Raw genomic sequence first — 9,405 nt, 5'->3', positions numbered from 1 at the left:
ATTCCTGAGGAGGGTGAAGTGGCCCCCCACCTGGCCAAGTAGCAAAAGGCCACTCGGGGACAGAGGAGTAAGAGGGCTAACTCCACGGAGAGCCGGGATGAGGAGAATCGGGCTGAGGTGTGTGTTAATCCCCGCGCATGGAGTCCGAAGATGGAGTTAGACGGGGTTGCTATCCCCTACACTGCCTCTGTTCGCGAGTACAACAGGGGCAGAACGGGCTACATAGTTGAGGCCCTGGAGTAACCAGTGCTCCTTCCTCGGGATATGGAGGCTTACAGGCAGTTCTCCCAGCCCGATCTTTTTCTGTCCCTTAAGAGGGACCTTGCGATGGTAAGCCATTCTTGCACCCTTTTATGAAGCCATCAATATTGTTGCATTCTGTCCTAATTCTGGTTTTGTTTTGTTGGCAGATCACCCAGCAGGTGTTTGTGGCTGAGGAGTTTTGCCGTAGCAACCGCAGCTTGGCTGAAACTGAGGTTCAATCCCGGGCTGAAGTGGAGAAGACCGTGGGGTCCCTCAAGCAAGAAATCTTTGAACTAATGGAGAAGTTCAAAGAGTCGGAGAAACAGCGCAAGAGCGCGGAGGCTGGCTTGAAGAATGCTGAAACCCAAGCAGTGGATCAGCGCCAGAAATTGTACGTAACTGAAACCAGTCTTGCTACTGAGCAGCAGAATGTACTGGATCTCAAGGCCGCTCTGCAGAAAGCTCAAGATGAGATGAGGCGGGTTAAAGAAGAGGCCCAGCTGATCCGAGAGGCTGCAGAGGCTGAAAAGAAAGCTTCTCATCAGCTCGGGGTCCAAGAAACGGAGGACAAGCTATCCGAGGAGATCCCCGAGGTGTGTAGGGACTACTGCAACATTTCATGGGCTCACGCCCTTGATGCTGCAGGAATTCCTGCGGATTCGGCGCTGAGACTGCCTGAGAACATCTTCTACCCTCAGGAAATCTGAGAGAATCCTGATGGCGTCCAAGCAGCTTCTGAGCAGGACTTGGCGGTGCCTGATGCCGTCCCTGTGCCTGATAAAGCGAAGGATCCCGCCATGGACTCTATCTCCGAGGTTCCTCCTCCTCAGCCAGAGCAGAAGAAGGATCCTCCTGCTAAGGCTTAGCTCTTAGGCTTTTAACTTTTGTACTTCCTCTTTATTTTGAATGAGAGTCGTCCTGTTTTTGTGTTCTTTTGTAGGGACCTCTCTTTGTATTGTCCTCAGAATATTTATGTAGAATGTTTTCTTTGTTTTCTATGGATGTATGCTGGTACCATCCCTTTATTTAACGTTTACAATGGTGTAAATAAATATAAATGGTTGAGATAAAAAGGATGACGTGCGGCGAATTTGAATATGGGTTGCAATAATGCTAAGCTGCGCGCACACCTTGAAATGACTTCCCTTAAGTAATAATTTCCCCTAAGTCTGGGGTCTGAGGACCATGCAGGACTTAGGTTCTGTTTAAAACTTGGATAAATTGTCATAAGTAATAATTTCCCCTAAGTCTGTGGTCCGAGGAGCCATACAGGACTTAGGTTCTGTTTAAAACTTGGATAAATTGTCATAAGTAATAATTTCCCCTAAGTCTGTGGTCCGAGGAACCATCCAGGACTTTAGGTTCTGTTTAAAACTATGAATAGTTACCATAAGTAATAATTTCCCCTAAGTCTGTGGTCCGAGGAGCCATCCAGGACTTTAGGTTCTGTTTAAAACTATGAATAGTTGCCGTAAGTAATAATTTCTCCTAAGTCTGTGGTCCGAGGAGCCATGCAGGACTTAGGTTCTGTTTAAAACTTGGATAAATTGTCATAAGTAATAATTTTCCCTAAGTCTGTGGTCCGAGGAGCCATGCAGGACTTAGGTTCTGTTTAAAACTATGAGTAGTTGCCGTAAGTAATAATTTCCCCTAAGTCTGTGGTCCAAGGAGCCATACAGGACTTAGGTTCTGTTTAAAATTTGGATAAATTGTCATAAGTAATAATTTCCCCTAAGTCTGTGGTCCAAGGAGCCATCCAGGACTTTAGGTTTTGTTTAAAACTATGAATAGTTGCCATAAGTAATAATTTCCCCTAAGTCTGTGGTTCGAGGAGCCATCCAGGACTTTAAGTTTTGTTTAAAACTATGAATAGTTGCCGTAAGTAATAATTTCCCCTAAGTCTGTGGTCCGAGGAGCCATGCAGGACTTAGGTTCTGTTTAAAACTTGGATAAATTGTCATAAGTAATAATTTCCCCTAAGTCTGTGGTCCGAGGAGCCATGCAAGACTTAGGTTCTGTTTAAAACTTGGATAAATTGTCATAAGTAATAATTTCCCCTAAGTCTATGGTCCGAGGAGCCATCCAGGACTTTAGATTCTGTTTAAAATTATAAATAGTTGCCGTAAGTAATAATTTCCCCTAAGTCTGTGGTCCGAGGAGCCATGCAGGACTTAGGTTCTATTTAAAACTTTGAATAGTTGCCATAAGTAATAATTTCTCCTAAGTCTGTGGTTCGAGGAGCCATCCATGACTTTAGGTTCTGTTTAAAACTATGAATAGTTGCCGTAAGTAATAATTTCCCCTAAGTCTGTGGTCCGAGGAGCCATGCAGGACTTAAGTTCTGTTTAAAACTTGGATAAATTGTCATAAGTAATAATTTCCCCTAAGTCTGTGGTCCGAGGAGCCATGCAGGACTTAGGTTCTGTTTAAAACTTGGATAGTTGGAAATAGACCAGGGGGCACAGGATTATCACGAAGCAAAACATGGGCAAAGCCATTTCCATTAATAATAATATCTTCTTAGGTTATTTACATTCCATGGTCGAGGTATAGTTTTCTCATCCAAATTTTCTAGATAATATGCGCCTATCCCAGCCACGGATGTGATGCGATACGGTCCTTCCTAATTGGGCCCCAGCTTGCCCCAAGAGGGGTTTTTCGCGCTGCCCAGAATCTTTCTCATTACGAGATCACCCGGGCCTAAAGGTCGCAGTTTAACATTGGCATCATATCCTTGTCTTAGCTTCTGATGATAATAGGCCATATGGATCGTTGCTTTTTCCCTTCTTTCTTCGGCTAGGTCTAGACTTCTTCCCAATAACTCGTCATTACTGTTCGGGGTAAACGAGCTAGACCTCAGCTTGGGAAAGTTGTTCTCGATTGGGAACACGGCCTCAACCCCATAAGTCATCGAGAAGGGGGTTTCACCGGTTGACCGTCGCGGCGTTGTCCGATAGGTCCATAAGACGTGTAGGAGCTCTTCTACCTATCTCCCCTTTGCCTCATTCAGTCTTTTCTTCAGTCCGTTCACTATGACCTTGTTCACGGCCTCGACTTGCCCATTTCCTTGGGGGTAGGCAGGAGTGGAGTATCGGTTAATAATCCCAAACTCGCGGCAATACTCCCTAAAGGTCTTGCTGTCGAACTGGAGACCGTTGTCCGAAATGAGTGTGTGTGGAGTTCCGAAGTGGGTAATAATGTTCTTCCAGATGAATTTCTAGGCATCCACGTCCCTAATGTTGGCCAAAGGTTCAGCCTCCACCCATTTGGTGAAGTAATCGGTTCCAACTATTATGTATCGCTTGTTCCCCGCAGTTCTGGGAAAGGGACCGACAATATCAAGACCCCATTGTGCAAACGGCCAGGGGCTAGAGAGGGGGTTGAGGACCCCTCCGGGTTGGTGGATATTCGGGGCGAATCTCTGGCACTGATCACACTTCTTGGCGTACTCTTGGGCCTCTCTTTGCTTGTTCGACCACCAGTATCCTTGGGTGAGTGCCCTGTGTGCTAGCAACCTTCCTCCGGTGTGACTTCCACAAATCCCCTCGTGTAATTTTTCAAGTAAAGGCTCGGACTCTTCTGGATGTATGCAGAGTAGGTATGGCCCAGAGTAGGAGCGCCGATATAGCTTGTGGTCCTCTGATAGCCAGAACCGAGGAGCATTCCTCCGTACCTTCTCGGCCTCCAATTTTCCCTCTGGTAGGATGTCGTCTTGGAGGAAGTTTTTTATGGGATCCATCCAGTTGGGACTCTTTCTGATCTGATGGACCTGGGATGGGTTTCTTCTAATGGGGCTCGCTTGGACTAGATCTTCGACAAGGATCATCCGCGGCAGATTATGCGTCAATGACATGGCGAGAGTGGCCAGCGAATCTGCGTGAGTGTTCACACTCCTGGAAATGTGCGTCAGATTGAAGGACTCAAAACTCGACTGTAGGCGTTTGACTTGTCCTAGATATTCTTTCATCCTAACGCCTCTAACTTCCAGCTCACCCATCACTTGGCCGACAACCAATCTGGAGTCCGAGAATGCTTCTATTACCCTTCCGCCCAATCTTTGAACCATCGTCATCCCTTGGAGTAAGGCTTCATATTCGGCTTCATTGTTCGTAGCTGAGAACCCGATTCTCAGTGATTTTTCAATGGCAGCACCATCCAGCGATATTAAAACTATCCCAACTCCAGATCCTCTCTGGTTGGCCGCGCCATCCATGTAGACCTTCCAATGCAAGGTTCCCCCTGCTAAAATTGTACCAACCAATTTTCCATCCACGTCTTTCTTCTCAGTTATTGTTTCTATAGAGGGTTCAGCAAACTCTGCGACCAAGTCTACGAGGACCTAACCTTTGATGGAGGATCTGGGCATATATTTAATATCAAAGGCCCCAAAAGCGCACTCCACATGGCGATCCTTCCTGTGTAGTCGGCGCTTCGAAGCACCGCTCGAAGGGGGAGCTAAGTTAGAATGATGACCGTATGCTCCTGAAAGTAGTGAGGGAGCTTTCGTGTGGCGTGCACTATCGCCAAAATTGCTTTTTCCAAGGGTAGGTATCGCACCTCAGCCTCATGTAATGATTTGCTCACATAGTAAACCGGTCGCTGCATCCCATTATCATCCTGTATCAATACCAGGCTGACAACATGGGGGGCTACAGCGACGTATGCAAACAGTACCTCGTCTGCCTCAGGGCTGGACATGATGGGTGGTCGTGATAGGTATTCCTTAAGCTGCTGGAAGGTCCAAACACAATCCTCCTACCATTCAAACCCTTTCCACTTATTTATCAAGAGGTAAAAAGGCCGACATCGATCCGCTGATCGTGATATGAATCGGTTTAACGCTGCGATCATGCCAGTGAGCTTCTGCACTTCCTTCAGATTCCAAGGAGCCTGTAGGTTGTTAATTGTTTTGATTTGATCAGGACTTACTTCTATTCCCCTGTGGGTTACCATATACCCTAAGAATTTCCCAGACCCAACCCCGAATGAACATTTGGAAGCATTCAGCCGCAACCTGTGCTCTCTTAAGATAGCGAAGATTATTTCAAGGTCTTTCACGTGCTCGGACACCCTTTTACTCTTCACAACCATATCGTCTATGTAAACCTCAATGATCTTGCCCAGCTGTGGCTCGAACATCCGGGTCATCATCCTTTGGTAGGTTGACCCTGCGTTCTTTAGTCCAAACTGCATCACCTTGTAGTGATAATTTTCGATGGGCGTCATGAAAGCCGTCTTCTCCTGGTCTTCTAACGCAAGGGGTATCTGATGATAGCCCTGGAAGGCGTCCAGGAAACTCATTCGAGGGTGACCCACGGTTGCGTCCACCAACCGGTCGATTCGTGGTAAGGGAAATGGGTCCTTTGGGCACGCCTTGTTTAGGTCCGTAAAATCCACGCAAACTCTCCACTTCCCTGTTTTCTTCCTTACCACCACCGTATTTGCCAACCATTTGGGGTAAAAGACCTCTTTAATAGCCTTTACTTTTTTCAGTTTTGCCATTTCGTCTCTTACGGCACTAGCATGTTCCTTTGAGGGGCGTCTGGGTGGTTGCTTCTTCGGAGTGGAAGACGGGTTAACGTTTAGGTGATGACAAATAAGGCTAGGATCAACTCCCGGAGAGTCGTAGGCATCCCATGCGAACACATCGACATTTCTTCTGAGAAATCTGACCAGTTCCTCTTTCTCTTGAAAAGGCAACTCGGAGCCGACCTGGAAGAATTTCTCCGGATCGTTGGTGACAGCGAATTTATCTAAACTTTCACACCTTATCTCCTTGGCTAGCCCATCGTCCTGCCCTGTCGAGGCGGCTGGTTGCTATAAGCTTTCAGGGGCCGAGGACTCGGCATGGGACCGATGTAAAATGGCGGTCACCATACACTGCCTCGACCACGATAAAATTCACCTCCACCACCTCCGATCCAGTCTGTATGGGCAGCCTGATCTGCCCCTTTGGCGTAACAGTCTTCCCTTCGAAGTTGATAAGGGGAGAGTCATAAGCTGTCAAATCCTCCGGCTTCAGGTTCAGCCCCTTGTACAGATCTGGGTACATTATCTCTACCGCACTTCCTGAGTCCACTAACACCCTTTTCACATCGAAGTCTCCAATTCTTAATGTAACCACTAAGGCATCGTCGTGAGGTTGGATAATTTCTCTCTTATCCTCGTCCGAGAATCCTAGTATCAAGGAGCTTCCCTTTTTTGACCTTTTGGGTTCCCTTTGCCTGTCCTCGAAAGGGAGCCGATCAATAGCCAGTACTCTAGGGAGGTGTGGTCCAGTTCTTCCTGGTGCGGCGAGGATGACATGTATTGTCCCGGTGGGGGGTCTTAATGACACATCCTTTCGAGGCTCTTGCATCGCTTGATTGGGATGGCCGCTCGAGGGGTGCAGAAGATGACGTAGCTTCCCTTCTCGGACCAACTGATCTAGGTGATTCCATAGATTCCTGCAATCCTCAGTGGTATGCCCATGGTCCTGATGATAGTGACAGTACAGGTTCTGGTTACGTTTGGAAGGGTCTCCAGCCATCTTTCCTGGCCATCTAAAATAGGGCTCGTTCCTTACTTTCTCCAGCACCTGTTGCACTGGCTCCCTGAACACGGCATTCACCGTTTACGTGTTACTCTGTCCAGCCTATCGCGAAAAATCTCTCCTCGGCTGGTTATGGTTATACCGTTCCGACCTAAAATCATTTGCTTTGGGGGGAATGACCTTTTCCTTTCCCCTTCCTTGCAGCTGATCTTCCTCCACCCTTTTGTACTTGTCGATCCTATCCATCAACTGATGAACGTTGGCAACTGGTTTACCAGTGAGGGATTTCCTTAGGCCATGCTCGGTGGGAAGACCGCTTTTGAATGTGCTGATATCAACATCATCATGGTTGTCATCTAACTCGTTATACACCTCCCAATATCTATCTGAATATGCTTTCAGGGTCTCTCCCTCGTGCATGGATAAGGATAATAGCGAACTGAGGGGTCGAGGGACTCTGGTGTTTGTAATAAAGCGGGAGCAAAAAGCCTGAGTGAGCTGCTTGTACGAGCCTATGGAATTTGTCTTCAGGCTGTTGAACCACCTTACCGCCATTGGTCCCAAGCTAAATGGGAAGACTTTGCACATCAGGGCTTCATTTTGCGAGTAGATAGCCATTTTTTGGTTAAACTGACTCACGTGCTCTACCGGGTCTGCTCGGCCGTTATAGATGGCGAACGCTGGTTGGTTGAAGCGTCGAGGCAGCTTAGCCCCTTCGATTCTATACGTGAAGGGTGACCTTGAAACCTGGTCTAGCGCCCTCTTCATAGCATCGTTTCCCGAACCCTTGCTAGATGGGCTCTCATATTTCCGTACAGGATGCGGTTCCCTTTCGTAAGAAAAGGTTTCACTTGGGGGGGTCCTTGACCTCCGTCGGTAACTCGCATCCTCCCCATTAGAGGACTCATCAGAGCCAGAGGGAGATCATTTTCGCTGTACACGTCGTAACTTCCTTTTCAGGTCATCTATCTCTCGCTACATGGCCTGATGACTATTTCGCCTCTGGGATACGTGACTACCTATCTGAGTGTGACTCTGGCTCGTCTGGATAGTATGCATACTTCCCTCACGATTCCCTCGGCCGCTTGGGTTGGCAGGGTTATTTTGCCTCTGGGACTCAATGGGTTGTGTCTGTTGGGAGTTGGCCTGGTGAGGATTCTCCTGGTATGGACCTGGTTCTGCCATGCTCGACCGTTGTACTAGTTGATACCCTAGTTCTTCCCACAGACGACGCCAATTGTAGGGACATGATTTTCGTTAACCCGATCCTGGATGATCAGGCCCTGGCCTAAGAAGTCCTACACAATGAAGTTTGTAGAGTATGGGATGAAGAACTCGGTTCCAGTTGGCTCAAACGGTTCATTGCATGTTCTTAGTGGATGTAGAAACGTAAATCACGAAAATGTAAGTCTAAGTCAAAGTTCCATTCATGGACAAGCTTTCATACAATGACTTCTTTCTTTTCTCTCTCCTCTCCTTGCCCTCCTTTTTCTGTCCCCTTTTCTGGGAGACTCTTACATATGATATAGGCCCTCCTTTATCATCTGGGCCCTACACTTGTTGATCATCCAAACCCTCACTTGAGCACCTGTCCCATCAGACGCCCTTACCAATTCTTTGTGAGTTGCAGTGACCAAGGTAACATTGTTCAGGGGTCTTCTCCTCATTAATGCGGCCAGGAGAGTAGTTGTGGTGCATTTAATGTGGTGGTGACAGTCTTTGCTGGGATATTTTGGACCTTCTTTCTTTTTATGCGTTTGGGGTGAGGGCTACAGTAACTGGGATACATCATTGATCTGGACTTTGGGATTTCCGAGGAGGAATCGCTCCTCGGACGTGTTTTCTTTGCCCAGTTGGTTTGGGTAGGGATTATGGGCCGCGACGTCTCCTCGGACAGTATCGTCCTCGGACGGGCTCAAGGCCCAGCCAACTTGTTATTCTGGGCCGGTCCCCACAGTACTAATTAAAGAAATAGAGAAGACAAAATTTTCATTTGGAGACTATATAGAAAAATTTTAATTTGGAGACTATAATAACTTTGATGTGATTATATAGGTTTTTATTTATTTTTTATTTTTTATTATTATTATTTTTTTATAAGCTAATGTTAAGTTCTTTGAAAAAATTCAAGGGCCATCTTTCTGTGACAATTACTAGGGATTCAAGTCAGTCTAGCATAACTAGAGAACATATTAAACAATGAAAGGAAAAATAAAATCTCAGTAATAATCATTGCTTCAGTTCAATTGGAGAACATGTTAAGTGCTTTTTATTTATTTATTTATTTATTTATTTATTTTATTCTGTTGCTGCTGGCGACTTGGTCGTGGAGGTGGAAAAGCCGTGGAGGAGATAGAGAGAGAAACGTGAAAAGATAAAAGAAAGAGACATGTAGTGGAGAGAGAAAATCAACCGTATAAATTTTTTTGGGTTTATAAATATGTATGGAATGTATTAAATAAGAGATAATAAATGAGATTAATTAGAATATTAGCATTAATGAGGATCTTTTTTTAACCGTTGTATCTACTTAAATCCAATGGTGTAACTTGAACCCATCTACATATATATATATATGTGTGTGTGTGTGTGTGTGTGTGTGTGTGTGTGTGTGTGTTGATAAATCATAA

Source organism: Quercus lobata, chromosome 5, assembly GCF_001633185.2.
Source record: "Quercus lobata isolate SW786 chromosome 5, ValleyOak3.0 Primary Assembly, whole genome shotgun sequence".
Classification (NCBI taxonomy): domain Eukaryota; kingdom Viridiplantae; phylum Streptophyta; class Magnoliopsida; order Fagales; family Fagaceae; genus Quercus; species Quercus lobata.
The sequence above is the reverse complement of the archived record's forward strand: the minus strand, read 5'-3'. Positions refer to the sequence as shown.